Raw genomic sequence first — 22,006 nt, forward strand, 5'->3', positions numbered from 1 at the left:
GTGTATTGAAAACAAAATGCGATGCAGTGCAATAGAAACACATTTAGTGAATATATCATGACACATGTGACTAATTGTCTACGAGCTTCCACTGAGGAGACCAAAACATCAGATCGGTATAGATCGATGAGGGGACTGTGGTCTTCCCCAAATTAATGCTTGAAACAAACGAGGAGGGTCAGGACCTACCCCATCTGAGGGTTGTTCCCGCCTAAACATACGTTAAAATCATGCTGTTATTGTAAATTATATAATGAAATTCTTGATTTAATTATAAGACAATACAAATGGAAATGGGGCAAAAAAAGCATTTTAAAGTTAGGAAATTTGAGTCCGCACTCCCTTGCCTCACAGTGGTTTGGTCCACTGCCTGCTCTCCCCCTTTACATCACCTACAACAGAAGTCGGGTGAGAGACAACAAAGTGATTTTAACTTTGTTCTCTCTCACCAGACTTCTGTGGTACTGTAAACCTTGGGTGAAGTGATTCTTTTCTCTTTAATACAAGTGATGCGAGTGAGTCATTCATAAATTAGCCATGAAAAAATAACGATGTATATTTCCATGAGTCCGCTATGTTAGCGATTATAAGTTACTACAGCTAACGCGGCGATAATCCTGTCTGAACTGTCTGAACATGACACCTAAGACACCTAAAAAAAGATCATTTTCAATGAAATGCTACACTAATAATATAAGGTTTTCCACTGTGTCACACATCCTATACAAGTAAATATATCTTTATTGTCCCTCCTAACTGTTGGTGTAGGTGCCATATGTATGCACTTATTTCGTTTAAGGATTGCTCATTTAATTAAGTTATTTTGTTGTGCCATCTAATGCAATGGTCTCCTAACTGGAGAATTAGGACAACTCACTCACGCATAAAAGATGGTGTGAAGATTAATAAACACGCCCATGTTAAAGTAATCGAAATGTTTTGTAAGAGTGTTCAACAAAATTCTGCAACTGGTTAAGGATGATTTCAAATTAGAACAAACAAGAACAGTAAATTAATACATTTGCATGTAATTATAATTATTGGTTAGATTCAAAATGCCAGTGAATAATTAGTTTTCCGTATAATAACTTGCATATTAATTTGTGTTAACTGAGTGGGATGATGGAAGGAGTGGTAAAGTAATAAGTAGCATTAACGCGTTAATCGCGATGAGATTAAGGACTGATCATAACGTGTTTTAATTGTGTTAATCGCGTGTGTCAAATATTCTTATTTTACACCGTCACTGGTGCTGTTACCAAAGAATCTTTACTAAAAAGCTCTTGCTACTATTTTGACCCTTCGATGCACCCTTACTTTTTGTCATGCCGCCACAGACACTTCCTACCTCCTGCTGCAGCCATGGAGATGAACAACAACAGTCCCAGACGGCTCCATTGACAAGTCAAAAGCAGTATGCACCTTGTGTGAAATGGAATTAAAATATCACCAAAGCACTTCGAGCTTAAGTTAATGTTACCATCAACGAGCTAAGCATACAGCTAGTACAGCTAATAAAGTTGATGCTAGCGGACTGAGGCAAAGCACTATTTTGGAGAGTGCAAGTTACGTATATACATTGGCATCACGGGGGACAGTTGTTGCACGCATACATAGCCTGTATGAAACGGAGAAAGCAGTCAAAGTGAAAACAATGAGACAGCACTTGCTTTAATTGAATTCAAAAATACATAGCTATGGAGTATTTGTTTGTTATGCACTTCATAATAATGTGTGTACATTTTGCAATGCCTTTTGCTGTACAATTTTTGAAAGCAAGCTTAAGAAAGACTATGTTTCATTTACATTGATTATTTTACCCAATCTCGTTGCACATCTTTGGATTTGAAATAATGAAATAAATCTTAAAGTCAAGTTCAAAAACTAACTTTCTTTGCATTAATTTGATTTCCAGTCAAGATACACCGGCAAGAATTGTTATCATTGTTTTACAGACTTAAAACAGTTAAGATATATCATAATATAATAAAAGAATTTCAATCATGGTTTTCATGAAAACATGATTAATCGCGATTAACTATTGAAATTCAGCGATTAAGAAAAAATGTATCATTTGACAGCCCTAGTAAAAATGTTAAATGTTGAAACACTGCTTACAGTGGGGGATAGGCTGGAGACAAAGAGTCAAACTATTTAAGAGCACTTCTGAAAGTGATAAGGACTACCAGGGCAACAGAGTGAGACTGTAGATGAGGACATGGGAGAGAAGACAAAACATTGGATAATTGAGTAAGTTAGATCAGTGGATAATGAAATTAGAAGTCAGTGGAAGAAAAACTGAGAGCTGGTGAAAGGTACTCAAGGTGAAATTAAATATAATATTATAATTGTATCTCTGCATCCATATCACCTTTACTTATCACTTTTCTGCAACTTTTGTTTTATGCCCTTGGACTCTTGCTCTGTGCCAACACACGAAACATCTCCCTCAAATGTACAAGACTGAATAGAAAGCAGGTGAAAGGTAAGACGGAAGTTTCTGATGGAAATACTGGTTTCTAAATCCCTTCTAAACTGTTAATATTTAAAGATCCCATTTAGTCCTAAGGATATTTTGCACAATCCATTTGTTTGCTTAGGCATCAGTTGTTTCTCACTGAAGAGCTCATTATAGAACAAAACTCTCTAAATAAATCTTTCTAGGGCTTCTCTTAGACTTTTGTAATCAGAGAGATTTAAAAAGCATGAGACATTGATGAGACATTGGATGCTACTGGACCAACTACTCATGTTTGCCAAATGAATCAAAAGTGGAAACTTGTGTTTTGTAAATGCCCTAGGGCTGAATGTCTCATCAATAACAGATTTCATATTCAAATAATAGAGACATGCTGTTAAATGAAATTAACAGTTTAACAAGGGTAATTTCTATGTGGTCTCATCTCAATAGGAGGTCACACACATTCTGCAGGTAATTTTGCTGTGATTTTTACATCCTCTCTCGATTTCTTGTGTGTGAAAATTAAAAAATGGAAACATGATTGCTGGGTGAAGATACACAACAACAGAGAAGCTAAAAAAAACCTTCTAAAAACACAAAGAAGGACTAACAGGATCTGATTTGGACAGTCGGGACAATTAATCACGAACAACACTGAGGTATCATCAGCATCTCCTCTCTGCCTGACCTGTGCTGATGCCGGTCAATGGACAAGACTGTTTTGTGGTCACAGAGAGAAAAATAAAACTTGAGGAGATGCTCTGCGGTCCACTGTCTGACACTAATTACTATTGTATTGCAAGGATTGTTTTTCATGCATCACTACTACCACGCATGCGTAATGAAAGTATAACCGGTGGGGAAATGCAGTTTTTATGTCCCTGTGACTATGTCCCTGTGAAAATGCAGTTATGGCTCTTTCCACATTCATTAGATAGGAGCCTGATGTTGTTAGTCCTAAATAACTGCCCAGAGGTGTTAGCAGATGGCTGCCTGTGGCTATTCACACAATTGTCAGTATGAAGTCAGACAGTTTTACGAGAGTAGATCCTCGTATAGATAGTGTCTGATTTCATCATATTTTGCGGTGTTTCATAACAAGTCACCACCTCATACATAAGATTCACTATGGTTTTCTTGTGTAACAATGGTTGTCTTGTGTGCATTCAGTGTGATTCCATTGCATTTCAGCTGGGACTTGTTTTTTTTAGAGTGATAAACATAGCATTTGGCCCACCTGATAAACTTCTACAATGTAGTCGTCGCCGCCTAAAAAGGGCCTTGTCTCCGTATCTATCTCCAGCCTTTGAAACAAAACAACACTGTCTGTGTCAGAATAAAGGCATCTCTCGCCTAACTTGTCCATCAAGTCATAAAGCATAAGCAAGTTGTATGTGGTTGCCATGGCGCTGATAAAGATGTTTATGTTTTTCGTTTTTTGGCAGCCTGGGCCATTCTGTACCGCCACTGTACAAATGCAACGTTGTCAGATACAAATGTAAACTGTCTGACATCACATCTTTCACTCATTCAGACATAGCCTGGTTTTCACACCCCACAAAGAATTAAGTAGCAGCTTGTTGATATTTTTTACAGCTTTGACAGCTGTTTTTTCTGGGTTTAGCCAATCCCCTCTTCATCGTAGAGTCTTGTATGCATTTGGATTCATCTTTTGCAAAACGAACATAGACTTCAGTTTTTGCCAAACTATAATCAAAAGCCATCTCATGTTTTAGCAAAGTTAATGTTGTCTGGTGCAAAAATCAACACCTCAGTTTTGTGTGAATTTAGTTTCAAAAAGTTGTCTGTCATCCATTTGTTAATGGAGGCTAAGCAATTGTGCAACAAGGATAGTTTGTCTAGCCTATCAGGGCTAAAAGATAAATATAATTGAATGTCATCAGCATAGCAATGTATGGACACAGAGAAACTCCTGTCTGAAAAATAGGACCAAAACCAGTCCAGTATTATGAGAATCCAAACCATTATTTAGCTGGTTCGCAACAACCTTTTCTAGAATTTTAGAAAGAAAAGGCAATTTAGAAATAGGCCTATAGTTTCTAAATGAAGTTGCATCAAGATTGTTCTTTATGTGGAGTTCTATTGTGGGGAGAATTGACTCACACGGGCAGCTAATGAAGATAATAAAGATAATGGATAAACAGACTATTGGACATCACTGATCACAGAATGCCTTGGTTTGCCTTACTGTGGGTCGTCCCTGCCGGCCTGTTGTTGATTCCTGGCTTTCTGCTAGGAAATCTTCCAGGGGTTCTCCATGTCTGAATGAAGAAAAACCCTCAAGTATTGACCGTCCTCGGTCTGGCAATTAGCCTGTTCTGTTTGGATGTCCTTTGTTACTGCAGGCGGGCCCACATGGTTGGGTTCGGCGTCGGTGGGATTAGCTTGACAAATAAAGCTTGAAAAGAGTTTGGTCATTCTTGAATTAAACTAGTGTAACTTAACGGTCTGATAACTTTTAACAAACAAAAAAAAAGAAAAGATAAGCAAGTAAGTTGCTGGAATCGAGGGAAAAACCGAGGTCGCGGCGCTTCACATGTGTGGCTTGAAAACGCACAAAGGCCTTCGCTGCACCGGGTCAAACTTCTTAGGGCGTTGCTGGGAGACGGAGCACGCTGGGCACGTGCCGAAGCGCAGTTGAAGAGGCCCAGAGAAGAGCAGAACAAGCGAAAGCGAGTGTGTCACTGCTTTTGGCATGCAATACTTATTTTGTCCACTTGGGGAGATTGAGTTACATGAGCAAAGCTTTGATTAATCCTAAAACAATCTTCTGCTCAGGAGCTGGGGAATTAAGTCATTTAACCTTAAATTTGAAAGTGTTGGGAACAAAGCATTGATTACAACATAAAATGAATAAAGGTCAGGGATCCTTGCTGAAAATTAACTTATTTAGATTCTCTTCAACAACAAATACACCAACATGGTAACATCACTACTCAAATGGAGTGGAGGGACCTTGTTAAGTAAGTATTTAATTAAACAAGGTAATGTTTTAAGGAGACAGTATTCTTTATTTGCACAAAGAGTTCAGGGCAGTGTCTTTCGGGTGTCCTGGAGTTACTCATGAATTCACATCTGGCTGTGAAAGGAGAATATCCTTTGATGTGCGATAATTAAACAAAGAGGAAGGTCAGTTGCCATGGTTACATGTGTGGGGGTAGTTTAGGGTTTCCTGCCCTCTTTCCAAAAGAGTTTTGATAGGCTGTTTGTAATCTCTGGTTATGTTTCTTTGTCATTTAACAGTCAGGCACCGAGTGTTATCTGGCTGCAGCATCAGAGGTGGCAAGTTTTATGATCCAACTGCCCAGAAACAGCACTTAGGGAAAGCAAACCTTTCACCTCTTCCTTTGGGGTCTCTTCAGCCGCCTGTTGAGAGTTGATATCTCCCCAACATCCTATTATAGACAGCAGTTGCAGTCGGACATATGAACGGGGCTGCAAACTCACCTGTAATTTCTTATGTTAAACTCAGATAAAACTGAAGTTATTGTTCTGGGCCTAAGCACCTCCGTGACGCATTATCTAAAGATATAGTTTCCCTGGATGGCATCGCCTTGGCCTCCAGCACCACTGTGAGGAATCTTGGAGTTATCTTTGATCAGGACATGTCGTTTAAGTCCCACATTAAGCAAATTTCAAGGACCGCCTTTTTTCACCTACGTAATATTGCGAAAATCAGGAACATCCTGTCTAAAAATGATGCAGAAAAACTAGTCCATGCATTTGTTACTTCTAGGCTGGATTACTGCAATTCCTTATTATCAGGCTGCTCGAAAAAGTCCATTAAGACTCTTCAGCTGATCCAGAATGCTGCAGCACGTGTTCTGACAGGAACCAGGAAAAGAGATCACATTTCTCCTGTTTTAGCTTCTTTGCATTGGCTTCCAGTAAAATCCAGAATAGAATTTAAAATCATTCTTCTTACCTACAAAGCTCTTAATGGTCAGGCACCATCTTATCTTAAAGCTCATAGTACCTTACTACCCCACCAGAGCACTGCGCTCCCAGAATGCAGGGTTACTTGTGGTTCCTAGAGTCTCCAAAAGTAGACTAGGAGCCAGAGCGTTCAGCTATCAAGCTCCTCTCCTGTGGAACCAGGTTCCAGTTTGGGTTCAGGAGGCAGACACCATCTCCACATTTAAGAGTAGGCTTAAGACTTTCCTCTTTGATAAAGCTTATAGTTAGGGCTGGCTCAGGTAGTCCTGAACCATCCCTTAGTTATGCTGCTATAGGCCTAGACTGCCGGGGATTTCCCATGATGCACTGAGCTCCTCTCTCCTCTACTTTCTCTCCCTCTGTATGCAACCTTATCCCATTATTGCATGTTACTAACACAACTTCTCCCCTTTCTGGTAGTCTTGTGCTTTCTCGTCCCTCTCCTCTCTCCTCCTATCACTTCCTGCAGGTTTTCTGGCTCTGGAGCTGTGGAGTCTGGATCTGTGGCTGCGGGTCGCCTGCTGCCCCCGTGTTCCTGCTCGACACCCTCTACTGCAGCGACTGTTGTCGCTGGTCTTATTGTTATTATAATCATTAACATTACGATGGTTACCATTAACACTATTATAAATATCTGTACCATTTTTCATTTAGTTTATAGCAACATTACCTTCGCTGTCTGTACCTCTGTGTGTATATTGTGTAGGCTGCCTCCCCCCTCTCTCTCTCCTTACATCCCTCTCTCTCTCTCTCTCTCTCTTTCTCTCTCTCTCTCTCTTTCACTCTCTTCTCTCTCTCTTTCTCTCTCTCTCTCTCTCTCACCCCAACCGGTCGAGGCAGATGGCCGCCCACCCTGAGCCATGGTTCTGCTCGAGGTTTCTGCCTCTCTTAAAGGAAGTTTTTCCTTGCCTCTGTCGCCTAGTGCTTGCTCTTGGTGGGAACTGTTGGGCTTCTGTAAATATCATCACAGAGTACGGTCTAGACCTGCTCTTTTATGAAAAGCGCTGTGAGATAACTGTTGTTGTGATTTGGCGCTATATAAATAAATTGAATTGAATTGAATTGAACCTGTACCACTCCATCCGTCACCGCACTCCGCCATGGAGGATTGGATCAACAGCGTTGTTTGGTGATCATACACCTATGCAGTAGACACAACATTTGTTGACAAACTTAGTAGCAATATAGTGCAAGAAACAAACAAAATGAGTCGGGACCAACAACCAGCCGCTGTGGCGAAGCCAAACATAGGAGCCATGCCGGAACCGGAACTGGTCAATATTGAGAAAAGGGAATACAAATTACCCTTTATCCATGTGGCTTAAGGGATTTATTATTTAGCACAGTTTTTCCATCTTAACACATGTTAATGAGCCCAGAATTGGGTTGATATTTGATTGAACAAATGTCTGTGGGGATTAAACCAGCTTTCACAGGGCATTTTAATGACAAACAATCACGATGCCGACTCAACATCGGGATGTCTGTCAGCTATCGGTGATGGCCGATGGCATCGTCTATCAGCCCAACGCCCAATGCTACAGTTTCAGACATTGTCTGATTCACATAAACACAAACTTCTGCCAGAAAGGTACGATTTAAAACCATAAGATTTATCCAGACTATTGATCATAATATTATGATCAATATGTAAATGTAAATGCCTTTCTAGTCTTTTACACTACATCTGCATTCACCATTCACACACATTTATACACTGAGCCTAAGTGCTCAAACAGAAACTAACATTCACACATATTCATACACTGGTGGAACAGCCACCATAGTGTCAAATAGTGTCAAAGTCAGAAGAAAGGTCCAATAGTACCAAAACTGTGTTCCCTGGAGTCGGCTGACATTTGTCAAAGAGCTCTTGATTCTCTAGGAAAATGGTGAGTAGCTTGGCTACAACTTTTTCTAAAATATTTGACATGAATGGAAGTTTAGATATTGGCCTGTAATTCTTAGGTTCCAATTGAACCAAACTAAGCTTTTTAAGTGCTGGCTTAACAGCAGCATGTTTAATAAAGCTGGGAACCCCACCAGTTAAAAGCAAAGTATTTAGCATCTCTACAATACAGGGGCCAGTATCTTCAAAAGCTTGTATAAACAGCACAGTATGAGATCAATAGGACTAGAAGAGGGATCAGATCAATTTATCTGAGTTCTGAGAAGGTGATGGTGAGATGTTTGTCCTGACTTCTCTGATCTTATCTACAAAGAAATTAAGGAATTCCTTACTGTCTGATGTAGAGAACACAGCTTCTTGAGGAGCAAAAGGAGAAACTATTGAATTAATAGTGTCAAACCAGATTTTGGGGTTTTGCTTATTTGAATGTTCTGTAAAGGTTAGGGACGTTTATCACCTTTGCTGAACTTTTAGGGAACCTTACACATGGCTGCAGGAACCTGACCTCCTACCAAGGTAAAATGTGTTATGTGTGTGTGAAATGTTACAATTGACTACTTGCATGTCAGCTCACTTCCTGTCAGCTCTACAGTCCCTGCTGATCTCCTTACAGCACAGTGTCATCCCGATTTTAGCCACCTTTACAGTTAGCTTTGTACATACTGTTTTTGTATTTAGTGTTTTCATCGTTCCGATTCCTAATCACCTCTGTTTTTAGAAAGCAAGCTAGCTTAGCCAGTCAGCTAGCCTAGCTAGCTACTAACATGAATTATAATAAAGTCATGAAGAGACGAGCATAATGCAGATTTCTTTTGTCACTAATCGAGACTTCAGTCTGCAAATCCACACATTTCACTGATAAACCACCGAGTGAGAACACGGTGTATGTTCTGGGCAGCACTCCTGTGTCCAAGTATTTTAGGAATTTTGTGATTTATTGTATGTATTTTGTGCTCAAGTTAATTTCTTATAGCTTTGTGTGAAGGTATATGGTCATTTTGCACCACAGGCTGTTTTATTGCGTCCCTTAAGAGTGCATCTAAATTGTGTTTCTCTCCATCTGTCATGTTAGGGATGATGATGGACTAGATGAGTGAAAAGGAACTCGACAGAAGCTTTCCCAACCCAAGGCTGAGATGATTTGATGGAGTATTAAGAAAAAGCCATACAATAACTTCATATCAACTGCACTTGTATGCACTCTCTCAACAAACTTTTGGAATGAACTTCAGCTGGGTAGAGGACTCTTACTTTTCCAGCATGTTTGACCTGCAGAAGGACTGTCTGTCATCTCCCTGTTTACGTAAGCTGTAGAGCAGCCTGAACTGGTGAAGCTCTGCCGGCTGGTCTTTAAGCTTCAGCCGCTTCACGCATTTCCTCTCCACACTTTTACTCACATTTCATTCTCTTATTATTCAGCTAAAATAAGGAAGGACAACTTGTAATTGTTTATTTCAATTACAGTGTTATTGCTGCGTATTAGTGAATAAACAAAGTCAATTTGAAATGTCTCTTTGGCTTTTCATTTCTCACCACAGATGTTAAGTTCAGTGCTCTTAAATCAAATTTTGGCATCCAGTCAAAAGGCAGGATAAGACACTCAAGGTGTAAGTCTTCCAGCAACCAAAAACCTAAGCTTCAATACCAAGATGAGTTAAGAGGAGAGGGGGTTGTAGCCAATCCTGTGGTCTGGTTGCTGCCACACCAACCACTGCTGCCACATTTAGAGGACACACTCGGTGATGGTTGGGGTAAGGATAACTGGCTTTGGGGGGCTGTCAAGAGTAAAACAGTATCAAAGTAAACAAGGGTCCTAGAAATGCAGTTCCGGTCCTAGGATTGTGGTCCTGAAACTGCAGCCTCTGATGCTGCAGCTACACACTACTTGGTGTGGCAGCGACCACTGTCTTTAGTGCCCCTAGTGGCAGCAACCAGTGGTCCGTGTGGCAGCAACTCAAGAATGAGGAGTCTCATCTCATGCCCTCCCACCTGGTTTCAATTTAAAATATTAAGTCTGGTCATACTTTGGTGTTTTTGAACTGAACAGGCACAATCATGCACTTGAATAAAATACTACATATCTGTTAATTTCCTGCCAGTAGAGTTTGTTTATAAAAGCTTGATAACTTCACAGGTAATTTATACATTTTTGTAGTCTGCATTTTAGTAGAAATGTAATACTACTTAATAAGGGAAGGTGTTATAAATGTTGTCTTTCTTTCTCAACTTAGTTAGACATTTAACTTTTGAAAGTAATATTTAAGGTTTCAAAACTTAAAACCTCCAGACCTCCATTATTTTATGTTACATAGGGTATCTTTCCATAAATAATGACATTTGTTCCTCCAAATGAAATCAAAAAAGATCTTATCTAATTATTTGTATATTTCAGTTGGCATTTCCAGTGATCTGGATATTTCCTCAGCATTAGATAGTAGAACTCTACCATTCAGAGAAAGATCCCTCATCCACCATATGTAACGGGGTTCTTCACTGGATACCATTAACTTCTGATAGTTCACATTCCTTAAGTGGTAGCCTAATAAACAGATTTGTTCAAGTTTATTCTTAAGCCTGAGACAGTAGGAAATTCCTCAACACATCTAATTGCTTTGATTTCTAATCCTCTCTGTTAGACAAAAAATGTTATATCATCTGCCAGTTGAGATAATTTAAATTACATTAGGTCACTTTAGGCCTACTTTGGAACCATAGACTGTATAAAAACTTGAAACTGACCTTTTTTTAATGTGTACAGCCACAATTTGAATGACAAGGAACAGAAAGGGGTCTTCCCTCAGAGACTGTGGTAGCGACCAGTGGTCTGTGAGGCAGCCCGGTGGCAGCCTGGCAGCAAGGCAGCGACCAGTGGTCGGTGTGGCAGCGACCAGACCATAGAAGTGGCTAAAACCCCTGCTGCTTAAGAGTCAATATTCTAATATTTAACTAAGCTTTCAATAAAATAGGTTTTGCAGTTACAAGGAAGGAAACTGTAAGACTGAGGCACTGACATTTATATTCCTTCCTCTCCTGACCTTCTCTCCATTTACAAGACAGATTGAGACAGCAAACACTTATTTAACTCTACCTTCTACAAAAAGAAGTGGACCTTTCCTCTGGTTATAAGAAACTCTGATAGCAAACACTGAGCGAAAGGATAATACTGTGACACCCAACTGCTTCACAGGACTGAGTAACAGCCTGATGCCTGCAGAATGTGAAAAAAAAATATCCATGGAGCCAAACCAACTCATTATCATGCTGCTGCAGAAAATTCATAAAATAAGACTTCCATCACAGAAAAAAGAAGGGAAGGATGAAGGAGAGGTGAGGATAGTATGTGAAAAAACAAATGGAGAAGGAGGTTGTCGAGGATGAAAAAGAGGTTTGAGGGGAAGGAAGAGAAGAGCAGAGGCTAATGAGGTGGAGTGTCACAGCAGGAAAGCATGAGGCTGTTTATTCAACTCACACTGCTAATGACTTCTACTAAAGAATGGCAAGGTCATTTTTTTTTAATGCTGCAACTTTGACTAAAGGTTTCCATTAATGGCTCTCACCAAAGACTTTCACAGACATTTACTAATGACTTCTATAAGGACTTCTACTATATTTTACTGACTCACTAATGACTTTTTAATGATATTTACTCATGACTTCTACCAAAGAACTTAACACCTCACAGTGTCTTTGTTAATCGTCTTTGGTGTACTTGTATTTTATTGTTTTGAGTTATTTATTGTTTAGGGTTAAATTTTGGCACTTTCATTGTTTATTTAATACAATTGAATGCTTTTTGCAACTCCTTGACTTCTTTTGATTATGTTAGACCGGTAATAAGCTTTTCTATGGGTCGTAACAGACACATAGAAGTGTTTTCTGATCTGATGCCTCTGTTGACAGAATGACATTATCTGTCCTTCACGAAATGTTACACATTACTGTTTGTGACGTGACAGCGCTACGGTTAATATAAGGTTAGGTTTGGTTTAGGGACTCAGCAAACATTGGTTGGGCGGTGACATTGTGTCCCTGGCCAAAAGCGGTCCTAGTCGGATGGCAAAAATTGTGAAAATCGAGTACAACAGCTTTTTTACTGATGTGTGCACTGTTCTCTTTTCCTTCTAAGGACAGTCCTATTTGGTCAAGTTTTGGTTGTGAAATGGTTGTAAATGCTGTCATCCTTTGATTTAAACCCTTAAAATACAATACATCATTTACATTTATTGCTTACGCTTTTATCCAAAGCGACTTACAATTGCTATACATGTCAGAGGTCGCACGCCTCTGGAGCAACTAGGAGTTAAGTGTCTTGCTCAGGGACACAATGGTGGATGCCTCACAGTGGGAATCAAACCCCGGTCTCCTACACCAAAGGCAAGCATCTATGCACCACCACCACATCATGCCTAATTTGTGTATTTTTTTATACAAAAACTTTTACCTTTGCCTTTAATTGCTTTTGAAATGGTTGTGAGCAGACATCCTTACATTAGGACATTCAGATCCTAAGTCTGGTGATGTTGAAAGGTGGGAAGGTCTGAGGGCATCTGGTGGAGTTTGAGGATGACAGATCTGGGGAGTTGAGGGAAAAACATGGCCTGAAAGACAGGACAGAGTGACCCCGGCCTCCCAAGCGTTAGGGCTGCGCTGCGGCTGCTTGAGCTAACTGCGGCCATTCTAGTCAATGCTTGTGCTCACACCATAAGTGCTGAAGCGCGTCCAAGAAGCTGCTGCTGCTGCAGCTCAGGGAGAAATTATTTAGAACGATGGACAGAAATAAACAGGTTTAAAATAGACTAGGCTGTCAGACACTGGTCCATGTATACAGAAAATGAAATGTGTGGAGATCTGTGAGGTTCTGATAAAGGCTCATAACACACATACTGTTTATACTCACACACACACACGTTTATACCAACCGTAGAGTAACATTAAATTCAGTTATAGCACCTTTCAAAACCTAGGTTTCAAAGTGCTTTACAAAACAAAACCAAAAGGCAGTCCATAGATTTATAAAGACACCTAGGATTGTGTTTGTTTGTGGTGATGTGATTGTTGAAGTAGTTTGTGCATCCTTATATTTTGATTCAGCACGATCAAGTCTGTCTTTCGAGTATAGTGGACCAGCAGTCGAGTGGTTTTCCACCTCCACTCTACTTGTCTGCATTGTATTTTCCTTTGGATTGGTTTTATAAACTGATTTGGTCTTGAGAGAAATGCACAAATTCCATTAAAATGGTTACACCTTGTCCTCAATATGTGAAGATGATGATCAAGCTTGATCCAACACAGAAAAATACAGTTTAACTGCTAACTGGTTTCATTCATCATCACAGATAAAGTTTAGCCCTCTCTGTCTTAACGTCCTTTTTGAGCCAATCATCAAGCCATGTTGGAATGAAGGATCCTGCTGTGAGTGATTCCAATCCCAGATACCAGCCCAGTAAATCCTCATATTTCAGATTTAAATACAGCTTTAGATAACTCTTGTGTACGTCAGCTGTTCCTCTCAACCTGGAGGATCTGTGGTCATAGATTATTTTGCGAGGTTAAGAAATGATTTATGGAATACATACATAACTTCTTACATCCACATTTATATTATACTCGCAATCTTGCTGAGAAATACATTTTCTTAGTAGAAGCAGTAAGGAGCCACAAGCCACAAAGCCAGCGCCTGAGCTCTCGTGTTTTGAGGCATTAAAAGATAATATATTTTGGGGGTTTTTGCTATCTGCACTATTGATAGCTTGCTTTGAGATTTATTTAAGATCTTTGCTTTAGTGTTCCACTTGAGTGAGTTGCTTTGCATTGATTAGACACCTATGGCTAAATGTAGAAACGGTGTCTGCAGCAGAGACTCAGTTAGAGGCAGACGGGGGGGGCTGCTTTAATGACAGGCAGCACACTCATTCAGCTGGACAAACAAACCACTGGGACAGACCTCAGCAGGCACCTGCTATTACACACACCATCGCTAACACACACTGCTCCCTGCTACAAAAACCTAAAAACCTGCTAGGGTCTTTCAATAGGTGCAAACATGAACTGAAGCGTTTATCTGTGCAAATGATAGGAAAAGTACAAACACACACAGAGGAATAAGCCAAATGTCCAACTCTTTTTTTCCCCCTCTAATGTCCAACCCATCAATAAACCTTTCAGCTCTCTCACTCTGGGATGAAATTCAGTTTGTACAGTTTATTGGAGCGAATGAGTTTTTTCCGCCAACAAATCAAAATGAAGCAATACAACAGGAATGATGAAGACAGCCAGCCCTACTGTTACAGTATATAACATGTACAGTGAGGAAAATAAGTATTTGAACACCCTGCTATTTTGCAAGTTCTCCCACTTAGAAATCATGGAGGGGTCTGAAATTGTCATCATAGGTGCATGTCCACTGTGAGAGACATAATCTAAAAAAAATAATCCAGAAATCACAATGTATGATTTTTTTAACTATTTATTTGTATGATACAGCTGCAAATAAGTATTTGAACACCTGAGAAAATCAATGTTAATATTTGGTACAGTAGCCTTTGTTTGCAATTACAGAGGTCAAACGTTTCCTGTAGTTTTTCACCAGGTTTGCACACACTGCAGGAGGGATTTTGGCCCACTCCTCCACACAGATCTTCTCTAGATCAGTCAGGTTTCTGGGCTGTCGCTGAGAAACACGGAGTTTGAGCTCCCTCCAAAGATTCTCTATTGGGTTTAGGTCTGGAGACTGGCTAGGCCACGCCAGAACCTTGATATGCTTCTTACAGAGCCACTCCTTGGTATCCTGGCTGTGTGCTTCGGGTCATTGTCATGTTGGAAGACCCGGCCTCGACCCATCTTCAATGCTCTAACTGAGGGAAGGAGGTTGTTCCCCAAAATCTCGCAATACATGGCCCCGGTCATCCTCTCCTTAATACAGTGCAGTCGCCCTGTCCCATGTGCAGGAAAACACCCCCAAAGCATGATGCTACCACCCCCATGCTTCACACTACACTACTACTCATCATTCTTCTTCCTCCAAACACGGTTAGTGGAATTATGACCAAAAAGTTCTATTTTGGTCTCATCTGACCACATGACTTTCTCCCATGACTCCTCTGGATCATCCAAATGGTCATTGGCAAACTGAAGACGGGCCTTGACATGTGCTGGTTTAAGCAGGGGAACCTTCCGTGCCATGCGTGATTTCAAACCATGACGTCTTAGTGTATTACCAACAGTAACCTTGGAAACGGTGGTCCCAGCTCTTTTCAGGTCATTGACCAGCTCCTCCCGTGTAGTTCTGGGCTGATTTCTCACCTTTCTTAGGATCATTGAGACCCCACGAGGTGAGATCTTGCATGGAGCCCCAGTCCGAGGGAGATTGACAGTCATGTTTAGCTTCTTCCATTTTCTAATGATTGCTCCAACAGTGGACCTTTTTTCACCAAGCTTTGGCAACCGTAGCCCTTTCCAGCCTTGTGGAGGTGTACAATTTGTCTCTAGTGTCTTTGGACAGCTCTTTGGTCTTGGCCATGTTAGTAGTTGGATTCTTACTGATTGTATGGGGTGGACAGGTGTCTTTATGCAGCTAACGACTCAAACAGGTGCATCTAATTCAGGATAATAAATGGAGTGGAGGTGGACATTTTGAAGGCAGACTAACAGGTCTTTGAGAGTCAGAATTCTATCTGATAGACAGGTGTTCAAATACTTATACTTGCAGCTGTATCATACAAATAAATAGTTAAAAATCATGCATTGTGATTTCTGGATTTTTTTTTTGAGATTATGTCTCTCACAGTGGACATGCACCTACGATGACAATTTCAGACCCCTCCATGATTTCTGAGTGGGAGAACTTGCAAAATAGCAGGGTGTTCAAATACTTATTTTCCTCACTGTAGTCTTCACTTCTCAAGTCTTTCTCCCTCCACCAGTTTACTTTTGTACATTTTGCCTTTCAAAACATAGATGAGCAAACTCTCACAAGACCATTTGAAATGATCGACAGCTCCAGGACAGCTTCTAAAGGGATTGTGAGGTGAGTTAGATTTGTTAGCTGCAGTTTTTAAGGTCTGAAATTAACTTTGGCCCAAATATATATTTTGAGATATTTTTTATATTTTATTTACCGTTGATATTGAATTATTTATTCAAGGGTTTGATTTAAATGGTGTGACAACCACTAGTGTGTCAGTATTAAAGCTAACAAAGCTGTCCTTTCACAAACTACGGTGTTGAATACTAGCTCTTTGTGACGTTAGTAGAAGAAGAAGATAGAAGATATACTTTATTTAATCCCCAGAGGGGAAACTCAATGTTTTCACTCTGTTATTATGTTAGTATACACACAGGTCTACAGGGGATGACTGCTATTAAAGGACTATATTTTCACTTCAATCAAGCATGTACATGGAACTTGCGTGATTCCAATTTTAACAGCTTTACAAATGACATTTTAGAGCTGAATAAAAATCCACAAATGTCCACATTACCCAATCAGGTGAGAGATCACGTTGTAGTTTCAACCTTGCTTCAGGAAGGAATTCAGTGCTTATCTGTACGACACTTCGACAAAATCCCCATGAAGGGAAAAATAAATCTGAGAACATGACTCTAATGTTCTTTATGGTAGTTAAAACTCAAGTCAAGTAGCAGAAGTCTGAATTGGATCATTTTCATGTTTTATTTGACTACGTTCTCCTCCTCAAGCTAAGAAAGAAAAGTTTAGGATCATGTTATACTTCTGACACCACAATTTTACCAAAAGATAAACTGTGGTTGCTCACAAACATGGTAGTACTCTCCAAAGATTAATAAATTGTCTTTCCTGTCCATTACCCTTAACTCATTTCAGCCGTAGAGCCTTCATCAGGGATGCGATCAGTGTTGCCAGAAAGGTTGTGCATTGATTGACAGGTGTGATGTGCTTCGGAGCGTCCCAACTAATTTTGACAAATAGCTCCGTGTGTGCAGCGTCACAAACTGCAGCAGCGTGAAATGAGCTTTAATTACTGCCAGTTATTACAGCTCCGACGTTGTTTGTGCTTTGTTTTGCTCCAGTAGACAGCGACTCATTTGGTTTGTAGGTGAGCTGAATATGTTGTTGAAGGTTAACATCTCTAAACATCTGTACAGGAATAGATATCTCACTTATTGCATGAAAATGTTCCAAGGCATATTTGACCATCTGTTCCATGACTTAATCTATAAATTATTAGTATTCGTTCCTGCTTAGTGTTGTGTACCACTGACGCATCTACTGTTTGAATTTAGAAGGCTTAAGTAGATGTGTATATTTGTTGTAAAATCCTTATAAGGGGGTCTAGTAGTTTCCCCATTTGTGTCATTTGAAAAATTGGGCTTTTTAAGAACACAAAGAGCCAACTTTTCAAAGCAAGTCACCATGCATGCTTTTCTAAAAACGACATACAGGTGCATCTCAGAAGATTAGAATATCGTGCAAGAGTTCATTTATTTCAGTAATTCAACTTAAAAGGTGAAACTAATATATTATATAGACTCATTACATGCAAAGTGAGATATTTCAAGCATTTATTTGATATAATTTTGATGATTATTGCGTACAGCTTATGAAAACCCCAAATTCAAAGTCTCAGAAAATTTGAATATTACATGAAATCAATAAAAAAAAAAGATTTTAAATACAGAAATGTCAGCCCTCTGAAAAGTATAATCATGCATATGTACTCAGTACTTGGTTTGGGCCCCTTTTGCATGAATTACTGCCTCAGTGCGGCGTGGCATGGATGCTATCAGCTTGTGGCACTGCTGAGGTGTTATGGAAGACCAGAATGCTTCGATAGCGGCCTTCAGCTCTCCTGCATTGTTCGCTCTCATGTCTTTCATCTTTCTCTTGGCAATGCCCCATAGATTCTCTATGGGGTTCAGGTCAGGCCAGTTTGCTGGCCAATCAAGCACAGAGATCCCATGGTCATTGAACCAGGTTCTGGTACTTTTGGCAGTGTGGGCAGGTGCCAAGTCCTGCTAGAAAATGAAGTCAGCATCTCCATAAAGCTCGTCGGCTGAAGGAAGCATGAAGTGCTCTAAAATGTCCTGGTAGACGGCTGCGCTGACTCTGGACTTAATAAAGCACAGTGGACCAACAGCAGCAGATGACATGGCTCCCCAAACCAACACAGACTGTGGAAACTTCACACTGGACTTCAAGCATCTTGGATTGTGGGCCTCTCCGTTCTTCCTCCAGACTCTGGGACCTTGGTTTCCAAAGGAGATGCAAAATTTGCTCTCATCAGAAAAGAGGACTTTGGACCACTGAGAAACAGACCAGTTCTTTTTCTTTAGCCTAGTAGTAACTCCAGCCTCAGTCCACTCCTTCCGGAAGCTCCCCCACATTTGAATGGCCTTTTCCTGACAATCCTCTCCAGGCTCCGGTCATCCCTGCTGCTTGTGCACCTTTTTCTTCCACACTTTTCCCTTCCACTTAACTTTCTATTAATGTGCCTTGATACAGCACTTTGAGAACATCCAACTTCTTTTGCAATTACCTTTTTGAGGCTTTCCCTCCTTGTGGAGGGTGTCAATGATGGTTTTCTGCACAACTGTCAGGTCAGCAGTTTTCCCCATGATTGTGAATTCCACTGAACCAGACTGAGAGACCAATTAAAGGCTCAGGAACCCTTTGCAGGTGTTTTGGATTAATTAGCTGATTAGAGTGTGACACTTTGAGCCTACAATACTGAACCTTTTCACAATATTCTAATTTTCTGAGATTTTGAATTTGGGATTTTCATAAGCTGTAAACCATAATCATCGAAATTATATCAAATAAAGGCTTGAAATATCTCACTTTGCATGTAATGAGTCTATATAATAATATATTAGTTTCACCTTTTAAGTTGAATTACTGAAATAAATGAACTTTTGCACGATATTCTAATTTTCTGAGATGCACCTGTACTGTACTGCGCATGGACTCTTGATAGATGAGCGATGATAGATGTGTTCACATTCTCATTGATTAAACCGCTAGTTGAGTTGAAGTTGGGTGGTGCTACGCCATGTCTTGCCAAGAAGGTGCAGGAGAGTGTGGAAGATGTCAATCAAACACAGCTTGTACTGAGAAGAGGTCTAATCAGGCAACGAAAGTGAAAACACCTGTGTGGTTGGACTGAGTGGGTGTTTAGAGGTTTTAATGGTAAACAGGAGGATCGATTTAAAGGAACGCTATTTGGACTGGGAGCAGACTACGATGACTGTAAGCCTGTCTCTCTGTCTGACTCAGTTACTTAACTCAAATTTGTTAGTGTCCAGAATTAATGAGGAAGGAGTGAATTTGTCAACCAAGAGAAGGCATGTCAGTATTAACCTACCTGACTCTGAGCCATGTAAACAATTTGCCATTGCTGCAGTTACACCTGACACCACAGTGCTCTCACTACAATCCTCCCTCCTTTTAAACAGTCTGTATCTGTATTAAGCCTGAAAGAAAATCTCTTCAAGACAAATCCAGTACTGGTTTGAATGGACCTCTGCTCACTAACTCGGTCCTCAAAGTCTGTTTTGACTGGACGCCATTCTGCCGGGTCATTTGGTGGAGCAGTTCTGTTCCATCAGCGTCTGAGCTGCATATATCTGATGCTGGCTGTACACCTCTGGCTGTGCTTCACCTGGGTCTTTGTGACTTGCTAAAGATGTCTGGAGTGGGTCTATGCTACTGGCTGATGATCTAGCATCTACTCTACTGACAAAATATAGCCCCTGTAAATCATAGATAAAAACACTTGCTAAATGTGTTGTCAGCTTCATCAGGCCCATTCAAATGGGCTCCCTTAATACATTTCACATTTAAAATACTATTTGTAGCCTACTATGACTTGACTGAATATGTGATGCTTATTTCCTGAGGGATGTGCATATTGCCCAGATGCCCCCGCTAATAAACATTGTAATAGTCAATGCCATTGCTTTCCACCTTGCATATATCCAGAGTTGTAACCTTGACTGAAAGACTAGAGCATCATTGTGTTTTAAAATGAGGAGCGCCATCTGGCCCATGTATTGTCTGGACCGGTCTTTACAGATGTTGCTGCTGGAATGCTCACTCTAGCATTGGTCAGACACAAAGTCTTGCAAGAGAGAGAGAGAGAGAGAGTCACTGCAAACTAGCACAAATTTAACGTTACTGTTACTTGCTGGGGAAAAAATGCAGCGGGGGTATAGGAAGGTCAGGCTCTGTAGCCAGAGATCCATGTTTGTTTCAGTTCAGGGAGAGCAGTGCAAAAGTGATTCAGTGATAGTTATATGAAAGGTGCTTTAATGTACCTGCTTGTTGGATTGATTCCATTAGTAAAAACCTTTCGAGTAAATAGTATGTAAAAGTTAAACATCTCCTCACTGGGATGAAGCAATATAGGCACAAAAACAAGTATGAAATATATATAAATAAATAAAAATGAGACAGCCCACCAGGGGCAAGCTCACTCTTTGAGGGTCTGGGGGCTTTCCACATAGGAAAACAGGGTCTGGGCCAGTATTTATCAAGCTTCTCAAAGTGCCATTTTTGTCTTAAGTGCTGAGAATTCATGAAATTTACTCCTACTTTTAAACTTCAGAATAAAAGCAAGTTATCAAATTTCTCAAAGCTAAGAATCACTCTTACTCTCCCAGTTATTTAAGACAGCTTGAGAGGTCTCCCAAGTGGTTAGGGGCTGCCAGTAGGGGCTTGTGATGGCGCTGTGGAGAGCATCTTTCAGGAGAGGAAGAATGTTTCTGAATTATTTGACGACACGCAGTTCAGAAGACGGGGTCGGACAGCGCAGGCATAAACTCTGTCAGTGAGTTGGTCAGGGACGCCATCTCACCACTGACTTTATACAGTAATGCGTTTGCAGTTAAACGGACAGCTCCACACACTGTCACACGTTTCATCAACTTCCCAACAACACCCCCCGTAATCCGACAGAAGCAAACACAGTTCATGCAAATAGCCGGTAATACAGGAGCAGTAGACGCATTTGATGGCGCTCATATAAAGATAAACTTTCATTTATTTATGTGTAGGCCTATATCATAATGTATTCTCTTAAATTCTTTATTGTTGAATGTGTGTTGAACATAAACTCCTCTTAGGAATTTCACCATTCAATGTGAATTTATCTGAGAATATTTTTAAATAAGGAAATCTATTCAGTGATTAGTCTTTGGCGACATCGTCATCCAAAATCCTGTTTGCGGCAGAGCAAAGTGTCGCAAATCAGCACTAAGACTGACACTTAAGATTTAGTCCTACACTTCACTCAAATTAGGACTATGATGCTTGATAACTTACGTTTAAGCTCAGCTTTGAGCAAAGAATTTTTTTTACTCTTAAGTCAGTTTTTAGCAGTGTTCTTCTGAGTAATTCTGAGAAGCTTGATAAATACGGGCCCTGGCCTCTTACTGTTTAGTCCCCGTTCTTGGCATGACCTCATTCTCGATCAATTTATTTAAGACAAAATAAAGATATCCTCTTCAAAAAAAATTACACACACATAACATCTAAACATAAATTTCTGCACTCTTGACCAACCCTCAGTTTAATGTAATGCTGGTCTCACATGATGTACATTCTGTCATGTCTGTCTTTAATCACCTGTTTGGTCTTGCTGCTTTGATTTAAGAAGAAAAGAACAGCTGGCCCACAAACATCAGGTGCATCATGAAAATTCATT

General features: G+C 40.2%; 2 protein-coding genes across 3 annotated transcripts in view; both read right to left on the reverse strand.

Annotated features, from left to right (window-relative positions):
• Nucleotides 1-22,006, reverse strand: part of LOC119901727 (acyl-coenzyme A thioesterase 1-like) — a 252,914-nt gene that overhangs the window by 67,896 nt on the left and 163,012 nt on the right. The window lies entirely within an intron of this gene.
• Nucleotides 1-22,006, reverse strand: part of LOC119901730 (acyl-coenzyme A thioesterase 5-like) — a 246,313-nt gene that overhangs the window by 42,618 nt on the left and 181,689 nt on the right. The gene's annotated exons all lie outside the window — the stretch shown is intronic.

Source organism: Micropterus salmoides, unplaced genomic scaffold (assembly GCF_014851395.1).
Source record: "Micropterus salmoides isolate LMB-PRFRI ecotype aquatic unplaced genomic scaffold, ASM1485139v1 Ms_hic_scaffold_14, whole genome shotgun sequence".
In the NCBI taxonomy this organism is placed as follows: Eukaryota; Metazoa; Chordata; class Actinopteri; order Centrarchiformes; family Centrarchidae; genus Micropterus; species Micropterus salmoides.